At 37.3% G+C, this 11,986-nt stretch overlaps 1 non-coding gene across 1 annotated transcript; it reads right to left on the bottom strand.

The window, feature by feature from the left end:
• Nucleotides 1–2,959: 2,959 nt before the first annotated feature.
• LOC123465431 lies at nucleotides 2,960–3,066 on the bottom strand. Its single transcript, XR_006640678.1, has one exon. It is a non-coding gene; the product is annotated as a U6 spliceosomal RNA (small nuclear RNA).
• Nucleotides 3,067–11,986: the final 8,920 nt, after the last annotated feature.

Raw genomic sequence — 11,986 nt, 5'->3', positions numbered from 1 at the left:
ACATGAAAAGATGCTCAACATCACTCATTATCAGAGAAATGCAAATCAAAACCACAATGAGGAACCATTTCATGCCAGTCAGAATGGCTGCTATCCAAAAGTCTACAAACAATGAATGTTGGAGAGGGTGTGGAGAAAAGGGAACACTCTTACACTGTTGGTGGGAATGCAAACCAGTACAGCCACTATGGAAAACAGTGTGGAGATTCCTTAAAAAACTGGAAATAGAACTGCCTTATGACCCAGCAGTCCCACTGCTGGGCATACACACCGAGGAAACAAGAATTCAAAGAGACATATGTACCCCATTGTTCATTGCAGCACTGTTTAAAATAGCCAGGACATGAAAGCAACCTAGATGTCAATCAGCAGACAAATCGATAAGAAATCTGTAGTACATAAACACAATGGAATATTCAACTCAGTTCAGTTCAGTTCAGTCGCTCAGTCATGTCCGACTCTTTGCGACCCCATGAATCACAGCACACCAGGCCTCCCTGTCCATCACCAACTCCCAGAGTTCACTCAAACTCATGTCCATTGAGTCGGTGATGCCATCTAGCCATCTCATCCTCTGTCATCCACTTCTCCTCCTGCCCCCAATCCCTCCCAGCATCAGGGTCTTTTCCAATGAGTCAACTCTTCACATGAGGTAGCCAAAGTATTGGAGTTTCAGCTTCAGCATCAGTCCTTCCTATGAACACCCAGGACTGATCTTTAGGATGGACTGGTTGGATCTCCTTGCAGTCCAAAGGACTCTCAAGAGTCTTCCCCAACACCACAGATCAAAAGCATCAATTCTTCGGCACTCAGCTTTCTTCACAGTCCAACTCTCACATCCATACATGACCACTGGGAAAACCGTAGCCTTGACTAGACGGACCTTTGTTGGCAAAGTAATATCTCTGCTTTTCAATATGCTATCTAGGTTGTTCATAACTTTCCTTCCAAGGACTAAGCGTCTTTTAATTTCATGGCTGCAGTCACCATCTGCAGTGATTTTGGACCCTAAAAAAATGAAGTCTGACACTGTTTCCACTGTTTCCGCATTTATTTCCCATGAAGTGATGGGACCAGATGCCACGATCTTCATTTTCTGAATCCTGAGCTTTAAGCCAATTTTTTCACTCTCCTCTTTCACTTTCATCAAGAGGCTTTTTAGTTCCTCTTCACTTTCTGCCATAAGGGTGGTGTCATCTGCATATCTGAGGTTATTGATATTTCTCGCAGCAATCTTGATTCCAGCTTGTGCTTCTTCCAGCCCAGCATTTCTCATGATGTACTCTGCATATAAGTTAAATAAGCAGGGTGACAATATGCAGCCTTGATGTACTCCTTTTCCTATTTGGAACCAGTCTGTTGTTCCATGTCCAGTTTTAACTGTTGCTTCCTGATCTGCATATAGGTTTCTCAAGAGGCAGGTCAGGTGGTCTGGTATTCCCGTCTTTACTCAGCCATTAAAAAGAATACATTTGAATCAGTTCCAATGAGGTGGATGAAACTGGAGCCTATTATACAGAGTGAAGTAAGCAGAAAGAAAAACACCAGTACAGTATACTAACGCATATACATGGAATTTAGAAAGATGGTTATGATAATCCTGTATGTGAGACAGCAAAAGAGACACAGATGTATAAAACAGTCTTTTGGACGCTGTGGGAGAGGGCGAGGGTGGGATGATTTGGGAGAATGGCATTGAAACATGTATATTGTATGTGAAACGAATCTCCAGTCTAGGTTTGATGCATGAGACAAGGTGCTCAGGGCTGGTGCACTGGGATGACCCAGAGGGATGGTCTGGGGAAGGAGGTGGGAGGGGGGTTCAGGATGGGAAACACATGTACACCCGTGGTGGATTCATGTCAATGTATGGCAAAACCAATACAATATTGTAAGTAATTAGCCTCCAATTAAAATAAATAAATTCATTTTAAAAAATAAAAAAAATTAATTACTATGAAGGATTATGAAGGATTTTTGTGTTACTACAAAGGAATTTGGTGTTTTTTGTTTTTTAAAGAAAAATACTGCTTCTCAGAGACACCTAATATAGAACAGAGTGACAGGATTAGACATTAACAGTAGAAGCAAGACACTGAAAGAGAGGCAGAAATGGACAGGAAGATATAATAATGCTATTGAGACCATTAAAGATAAGTATTGTCAGCCTTCCCTGGTGGCGTAGTGGATAAAAATCCATCTGTCAATGCAGGGGGCACAGGTTCGATCCCTGATTTGGGACGATTCCACATGCCATGGAGCAACTAAGCCTGTGCACCGCAACTACTAAGCCTGTGCTCTCGAGTCTGTGAGCCGCAACTACTGAGCCCACATGCTGCAACTACTGAAGCCAACGTGCCTAGAGCCTGTGCTCTGCAATAAGAGAAGCCACTGCAATGAGAAGCCCATGCACTGCAATGAAGTGTAGCCCCTGCTCTCCATAACTAAAACTCGTGCATAGCAATGAAGACCCAGTGCAACCAAAAATAAATAAATGTTTTTTAAAAAGATAAGTATCACTTATTCCAGAATTTATTGAAATTTAATCTGTGACATGAGGGGAGGGGAGATTGTAACCCGAAACAAAGAGTGACATTTCCCAAAAGTCCTCGTTAAAGATATCTTTTCTAAAATCCCAGCCATAAAGCAACCAGTCAAAAAGAAAACAGAATTGGGCTAAAAGCTACACTTTTTTTTTTTTTTTTTTTTAGAAGGAATATCTCTTTATTTGTATAAAATTCTAGAAAAGGCAAACTATAGTGACAAAAAATAGATAGATGGTTGCCTGGAAATGGTGGAATGGATGGGAAGGGTGCAAGAGATTATAAACGCAGCAGGAGAAAACTTTTGAGGATGCTGTTGTTGATTAGTCATTCAGTTGTGTCTGACTCTTTGCAACCCCATGGACTGCAGCATGCCAGGCTTCCCTGTCCATCACCGACTCCTGGAGCTTATTCAAAAAAATATGGAACGCTTCACGAATTTGCGTGTCATCCTTGCGCAGGGGCCATGCTAATCTTCTCTGTATCGTTCCAATTTTAGTATATGTGCTGCCGAAGCGAGCACAAAGCTACACTTTCTTACAGTCTGTTTTTCTCCATATCATCCAAATCATTTTATATAACAAGTAAACTGGGGAAATATTTATAGGAAATCATATCAAAAGCTATCCTAGGAATTTTTTTCTATTGATAACTGTGGCCCTGAGAAACAATTAATTTTGTATGATCACATTGTTAGCTTTTGACATTTACATAATGACTTCTAGGTCAGTATCATGTTTCAGAAGACAAACCTATCCTGTTATCCTATTACTCAAATCTGACAGATATGAACACATACTGTGAAATAAAATACAAGGAACTAAATATTTAATGGTATTGCATTTGTGTTAAACTTTCCAACTGTTTGATGTAGGATGAACTGAAATTTCAGTGTTCTAACGTCCCCAATGTAATTTCTCTTAAATTTTGGCAATATGACTTGGTTTTAAATAAGTAAAGCAGATTATAAAAATATAAGCATTTTAATGAATTGTTTCTAAATTTCAAAAATAGAAATGCAATCTGTAAGAATTATTTGATGCTTACCCTGTAAGAGTACCAATATAATGTTAGCCTATTGGACTTTCTAAAACTTCCTTTTTCATAAAAGCATTGGGTGCTGCATTCTGTTACCATATTGGAATAATTAGAATATTAAAACCTTGGCAGAGTATTTTTCACTAAATATAATGATTTTACCCACTATAAAAATATTTCCTTATGCCTAATTTTAATTTATTTATAGATGTTTAATAATTTTATTAAATTTCTTATAGAAATATGTATATATGCTCTTTTCAGATTATAGCTCTTCAAGGACCAAAATGTATACTCCAAAAAGTTCAATAATATTTTTTAAATTGATAGAACATGATTTGGATTTATCCCCAGCTTTATGCACCTTTTTATCTTATTTAATTAATCCTCTACTGCTGGACATGTAGTTGCTTCTAATGTTTGTTCTTACAAACATTTCTGCAAGGAATATCCTTGCATAGATATATGAGTCAAAGGTGTATACATTATAACATGACAGATGTTGCCAAATTTCTCTTCAAAGATGCTATACCAGTTTATACTGCTTCCAAAATACATATATTGGGATTTTTCTGACATCCTTATCAATAATTTATCTTTAATTTTCAGTTACACTGAATAATTTTATATGATTATTATCCCTAAATGTTTTTCCTCTTTGAATTTCTTGTTCATATCCATTTTTCCCTAGTATGTTGTTTCTTCTCATTTAAGTATTTCTTTATTATACTAAAGACATTATTCCTTCATGTGCTGTTTGGAATGGGTCAATACTTACTTATATGCAAGTACTGGTTAGTAGATGATACTGTTAATTTTTATTAAACTTGGTTAAACAAATTATCCAATTTGTTGAATAAAATTTTTCTAAGATAAAACTGTAGATAATTTCATAAGAAATAATGAACTTGGTATTCATTGGATATCTGCTTTGTGTTAAAAACTCTGCTGTGTGTGGTCACATACATTTTCTAAACCCTTTCAGAAACATAGTGAAGTGCTTATTTTTAATCTCTAGTTTTACAGATGAGGAAATGGTCAAATAATTTAGGCAAATTGGTCAAGAACAAATGCACATAAACGGAAGAACTAGGAATTTAACCTGGGTCTTTCTGATTCTAAAATATATGTGTTTAAAGATTCAGTCATGATTTATATCATTAACTATGTCTCACTCATAGCAGGCAATCAGAAACATTGGTTGAAAAATGAAATTAATATTAGGAATATTGTCAGGTAGATCAGCTTGACTGAAAAATGTCCAAATACTTGACAATGAATCTACTGCCAATTATATACACCATCTCTGAGGTAGAATGGACCCAGCTACTGCCAAGCATCTTCTTCAATTCCAGCAAGTATTATACGAGAAGAGACAAGAAAATTAATACATACCAAGGGGAAACTTTTACTCCTAAAGTTGTCTATTTAGAAGAACTACATCAGGAATGTGTATATAACATATTAAGAACCACTTAGCTATTTTGCAAGCTTAAAATTATTTATTTAGTAGCCTCATTACCCTAACCTCTAAGTAGATAGTTGACCATTGGTGAATAACATTGGCTGTATACTCATGTGATGCTGCTGACAACTCTTTGCTTATCTGCCATGTAGAGGCAGAATCATGTTTAAACAGAAAATAAGAGAGAACTGAAATCTTTGTACTAATAATTTTCCAGTAAAATTTCTCAGAATGTAAATTTTATGGAAAATGATGCATATTTTTAGCTATCAATAAGTTGAACATATACTAACACAAAAGAGAGAATCCAAACTAACCCACTCAATTAAGTTACCCTTGCTACTTGCTTCTCAATTTGAATATATAACTGAATTTTACTTTTGTACCAATTTAGCTGGGTAATAGTACAAAATTTTTCCATAAAGTGGTAGAATAGGAAACTGAGAATGATATATTCCTAAGAAACTCTACAAGTTACTACCTTTGCCAAATAACTGATCTAAGGGAGTGATTTTATCATATTTGAGAAACCTACTCTATAAGCATTTTTAATAGAATTTCACATGTAAATAACTTTTACTAATATATTTTACATTAATTTGACACAGCATACAATACTAGATTGTTCAAAAGAGAAGAGGTTTTAGATCATCTAGACCAGTGGTTCTCAACTTTGGTTATGCATTAGAATATCTGTTGACGAGGCTCTGTAAAAAGCCTCATTTTTTGGAAAAGCCCACTAAATAATCTTTTTACAGGCAGCCATGTTTGAGATCAGTAATCCTGTTGTGTTCAGTTCAGTTCAGTTCAGTTGCTCAGTCATGTCCGACTCTTTGAGACCCCATGAACCATGGCACGCCAGGCCTCCCTGTCCATCACCAACTCCCGGAGTCCACTCAAACCCATGTCCATTGAGTCGGTGATACCATCCAACCATCTCATCCTCTGTCATCCCCTTCTCCTCCTGCCCTCAATCTTTCCCAGCATCAGGGTCTTTTCAAATGAGTCAGCTTTTCATATGAGGTGGCCAAAGTATTGGAGTTTCAGCTTCAACATCAGTCCTTCCAATGAACACCCAGGACTGATCTTTAGGATGGACTGGTTGGATCTCCTTGCAGTCCAAGGGACTCTCAAGAGTCTTCCCCAACACCACAGTTCAAAAGCATCAATGCTTTGGCACTCAGCTTTCTTTATAGTCCAACTCTCACATCTATACATGACATACACTCTCACATACATACACTAGTAAAACCATAGCCTTGACTAGATGGACCTTTGTTGGCAAAGTAGTGTCTCTGTAACTTTCCTTCCAAGGAGTAAGCGTCTTTTAATTCTGTTGTGTTAGGTTAGTTTTAAAGCAATTTTCCCCGAACAAAATTCTACAGCAAAATTAAGATTCAGAGATACCTAGTCATGGCTGTTTTTATCTCACAGTAGAAACTAAGTTTTACTCTTTCAAGTCACTGAAAGAGGCATTGTTTCAAGCAGTTTTACCATTTTCACTTTGTTTTCCCAATTATTACACAAAGAACAAAAGTTCATCAAATTATGTTATAAGCCTTATATCAACTTAAAATAAATGTCTTTCATAAGCATGCAAGTCACAAACTTAATAATTTCATAAAATTTTAAAGTAAATATATTAATGTAATCAAAATTATATTATTTTCCCTTTCTATGCTTAATAAATCTCTACTCATTTTTAAATTTCACTTTCTCTATGAAACTTTTACTTATGCTTTCAGCAAATTTTACCTGTGTCAGATAAATAAAAAATAAATATAAAACAGTTATATATATATATATATATATATATAATTTCATGATCACTTGATTATTAACTTATTTTTGTAATAATAGTCTTTGGCAAAGAAGAGATTAAATATATAGATTATTTTTAAAAAAAATATTTTGAATGACAGTATACCTACAGGCATATTATATTATGTATGATATTATACTGGTTTTCTGCAAAATCATATGGAAAACATGAACAAACTTTTTGGCCAACCCAATGTATTATAAAAAATGCTGTGACAGTTTTGTCTTTAGCTTAGAGATGAGGAAAATTTTTAAAGGAGACTTTTTCAGAGACAGGAGAAAAGGCTCCTACACTGGCCAGAATTGGGGATCACGCCCAGGTATGGAATCCTCTAAGATTTCTTAAGAAGTATAATTTTTTCTACTTATTAAAAAGTTACAGTTATTGAGAATTAAGTAACCTCTTTTGGGCTTCCCTTGTGGCTCAGCTGGTAAAGAATCCACCTGCAATGTGGGAGACCTGGGTTCAATTCCTGGGTTGGGAAGACCCCCTGGAGAAGGGAAGGGCTACTCCCTCCAGTATACTGGATTGGAGAATTCTATGGACTGTACAGTGCATGGGATTGCAAAGAGTCAGACACGACTGAAAGACTTTCACTCACAAGTAATATCTTTAATTCATACAAATATGCAAACATGACATTTTACTCCAGGAAGATAATTTTTTAAAATATTAGATATGTTACAGCTAATTTAATCATCTATATTAAAAAGTTGGTTTAGGATAAGGGGGTACAAATATAAATTAGGTAAATAATTTGTGACCAGTTACTAAACACTTTTTCTTCGATAATGAGAAACTTGAGTGACATCCAAAGCTCTATTTTGTTTTCAAACTGACTTAGATGTGCATAAACATATTTTAATTCAGTCCAGTATACTGGGTTGAACACACTTAAATTGAAGAAAGTAGGGAAACCACCAGGCCATTCAGGTATGACATAAATAAAATCCCTTATGATTATACAGTGGAAGTGACAAATAGATTCAAGGGATTCGATCTGATAGATAAAATGCTTGAAGAGCTATGGACAGGGGTCAAGACATTGTATAGGAGGTGGTGATCAAAACCATCTCCAAGAAAAAAGAAATTCAAAAAGGTAAAATGGTCATCTGAGGAGGTCTTACAAGCGACTGAGGAAAGAAGACAAGTGAAAGGCAAAGGAGAAAAAGAAAGATATACCCATTTGAATGCAGAGTTCCAAAGCATAGCAAGGAGAGATAAGAAAGCCTTCCTAAGTGAACAATGCAAAGACACAGAGGAAAATAATAGAATGGGAAAGACTAGATATCTCTTGAAGAAAATTAGATATACCAAAGGAACACTTCATGCAAGGATGGGTACAATAAAGGACAGAAAAAGTGTGCACCTAACAGAAACAGCAGATACTAAGAAGAGGTGGCATGAATACACAGAAGAACTATACAGAAAAGATCTTAATGACCCAGACAACCACGATGGTGTGATCACTCATCTAGAGCCAGACATCCTGGAGTACAAAGTCAAGTGGGCCTTAGGAAGCATCACTATGAACAAAGCTAGTGGAGGTGTTGGAATTCCAGAGGTTGTGAAATTCCAGCTGAGCTATTTCAAATCCTAAAAGATGATGCTGTACGCAGCATGCTAACAAATTTGGAAAACTCGGCAGTGGCCACAGAACTGGAAAAGGTCAGTTTTCATTCTGATCCCAAAGAAAGGCAAAGCCAAAGAATGTTCAGCCCACCACACAATTGCACTCGTCTCACACACTAGCAAAGTAATGCTCAAAATTTTCTAAGCTAGGCTACAATGGTACATGAATCAAGAACTCCCAGATGTTCAAGCTGGATTTAGAAAAGGCAGAGGAACCAGAGATCAATTTGTCATATCCATTGGATCATAGAAAAAGCAAGAGTTCCAGAAAAACATCTACTTCTGCTTCATTGACTAACCTGAAGCCTTTGACTGTGTAGATCACAACAAACTGTGGAAAATTCTAAAAGAGATGGGAATACCAGACCACCTTACCTGCCTCTTGAGAAATCTGTATGCAGGTCAAGAAGCAACAGTTAGAACTGGACATGGGACAACAGACTGGTTCCAAATTGGGAAAGGAGTACATCAAGGCTGTATATTGTCACCCTGCTTATTTAACTTATATGCAGAGTACATCATGCAAAATGCCAGGTTGGATGAAGCACAAGCTGGAATCAAGATTGCTGGGAGAAATATCAATAACCTCAGATATGCAGATGACACCACCCTTATGGCAGAAAGTGAAGAGGAACTAAAGAGCCTCTTGATGAAAGTGAAAGAGGAGAGTTAAAAAGCTGGCTTAAAACTTAACATTCAAGAAATGAAGATTATGGCATCTGGTCCTGTCACTTCATGGCAAATAGATGGGGAAACAATGGAAACAGTGATAGACTTTATTTTGTTGGGCTCCAAAATCATTGCAGATAATGACCACAGCCATGAAATTAAAAGATGCTTGCTCCTTGAAGAAAAGCCATGACCAACCTAGACAGCTTATTAAAAAGCAGAGACATTACTTTGCCGACAAAGGTCTGTATAGTCAAAGCTATGGTTTTTTTAGTAGTCATCGGTGGATGTGAGAGTTGGACTATAAAGAAGGATGAGCACTGAAGAATTGATGCTTTTGAATAGTGGTGTTGCAGAAGACTCTTGAGAGTTCCTTGGATTGCAGGGAGATCAAACCAGTCAATCCTAAAGGAAATCATTCCTGAATATTCATTGGCAGGACTGATGCTGAAATTGAAACTCCAATACTTTGGCCACATGATGCCAAGAGCCAACTCATTAGAACAGACCCTGATGATAGGAAAGCTTGAAGGAAGGAGGAGAAGGGGACGACAGAGGGCGAGATGGTTGGATGGCATCACCGACTCATACACGAGTCTGAGCAAGCTCCGGGAGTTGGTGAAAGACAGGGAAGCATGGTGTGCTGCATTCCATGTGGTGGCAAAGAGTCACATGACTGAGTGACTGAACCACAACAGTTTTTGATATGAAATGCTCAGAGTCAACTTATACATTAATATGCCAATGTAGAATATAACTGTATATCTTAGAAGAAAAGAAATAGACATTATCTCTTAGCATAGAGAGAATATTACTCAGCCAAAAAAAAAAATAACAATAATGAAATAATGCCATTTTCTGCAATATTCATAGACCTAGAGATGATCATACTAAGTGAAGTCAGACAAAGACAAATACCTTACAATATCACTAATATGTGGAATCTTAAAAACTGATACAAATGAACTTACTTACAAAACAGAAACAGACTCATAGACTTAAAAAACAAACTTATGGTTGCCAAAGCAGAAAGGTGTAGGGGGTGTGATAAATTAGGAGTTAGGGATTAACATATGCACACTGTAGTAGGTTCAGCAAGGACCTACTGTATAGCACAAGGAACTAAACTCAATGCTCTGTAATAACTTATATGGGAAAAGAGTCTGAAAAAGCATAGCTTTTTGTTTATGTATAGCAGTCACTTTGCTGTACGCCTGAAACAAAATATTGTGTAAATCACTATACTTCAACATATAAAACAAAAACTTTAAAAATACATTAAAAAATGAAGACATTTCTCAGCATGGTCAGCAACTCTCAATAGATGTATGAGGGATTAGAAAACAAACCACCCAATTCTTTGAAATAGATTTGATACAGTGCCTTTGAGGGAAGTGTTGGATTCAACATTACTGATTGCAAGTTGACAGTGCCATTATATATTCCTTCCTATCTTCATAATGAAACAGACTTAAGCTCACTTTCTGTTCCTGTTGAACTTTATTTCAGATTCATACAAATTGCATAAAGTCCATCTGTAGTCCTTCCTCCTTGTTCCTCTTCCAAACAAAAAGCCACCAAAGAATGTTGTATGAGTATGGAGACCATGTGCTATTGTGGCAATCATGGACCTTTATTGTGTGCTGTTGTTATTGGGTCACTAAGTCATGTCCAACTCTTTTGTGACCCCTTGGACTGTAGCCCACCAGGCTTCTCTATACATGGGATTTCCTAGACATGAATACTAGAGTGGGTTGCCATTTCCTTCTCCAGGGGATCTTGCTAACCCATATTGTTTGGTTTGTTGTAAATTATTATTTATCTTTCCCACAAAGTTGTAATATTTTCTTACATATATGCTCTTTATGCACAGTTTTGCCCTGCACTTTTTAGAGTTCCAGACTAAGTTGTGTTGAAGTGATCATGAAACCCATGGTGGTTTCACCCTGATAATGAAAGATTATATATGTAGCCAGTGACACAACAAAGGTCTAATTAAGAAAACACAGGCTACCCATGTGAGTCTATCACAGACAGGTGGCATTTTTCCAAGGTGATAATATGCATGCCATTGTTGGGGTCATTTAATGGACCGGGACCTGGCGGTCCAGAGGCGATGATAAGAAAGTGAAAGAGAGAAAGAGGCTGATACTCCCTGGTTTACGCAGAAAACCAATGAAGTCCTTGACACAGGACTTGCGTCTCTCACGAAGGCACCGGGCGCCCTCTAGAGGGGGGGGTGAAGGCACAGGGTGCTTTCTCGAGAGAGTCTTAGAAGCCTGGGCAGGAGAGTGAGCAAGACGGGTCTCTGCGCTCCAAGGAATCAGCCGAGGAGAGACAGAGAGAGAGAGAGAGAGAGAGAGAAAGAAAGAAAGAAAGAAAGAAAGAAAGATAGACACGGGGACCCTAGCTCTGATGGAGCAAAGGTGCTTTAATGATTTTTCTGTGAGTATATATAGGCTGTAGTACAAGAAGTTTCTTTCATCAGTGATAAAGATCAGAAAACCAAACGTACAGTAACTGTTACCAAGGGAACAAAGGATGATGATGGTCACAAGGTCAGGAGACAATCCATATCTCAAGAAAGGGGATCGAGACTAGGCAGTTTTATCCTAAAGAGAATGTTTACTAAAGGAGATTCAAGCCTGTCTCACATAATGACCCCAGTTCCTAGGAGCATCGTGCTGTTCTGCTTAAAAAGAAACAAAGGACTTGTGAGAAACAGCAAGTAGGAATCCTCCTGTTAAACATTCCCTGACACGCCATTATCCAGATAACCCATCTGGATCCATCTTTTCTGAACAGCAAGTGCCTCTG

Source organism: Bubalus bubalis, chromosome X (assembly GCF_019923935.1).
Source record: "Bubalus bubalis isolate 160015118507 breed Murrah chromosome X, NDDB_SH_1, whole genome shotgun sequence".
Classification (NCBI taxonomy): domain Eukaryota; kingdom Metazoa; phylum Chordata; class Mammalia; order Artiodactyla; family Bovidae; genus Bubalus; species Bubalus bubalis.
The sequence above is the reverse complement of the archived record's forward strand: the minus strand, read 5'-3'. Positions and strand labels throughout refer to the sequence as shown.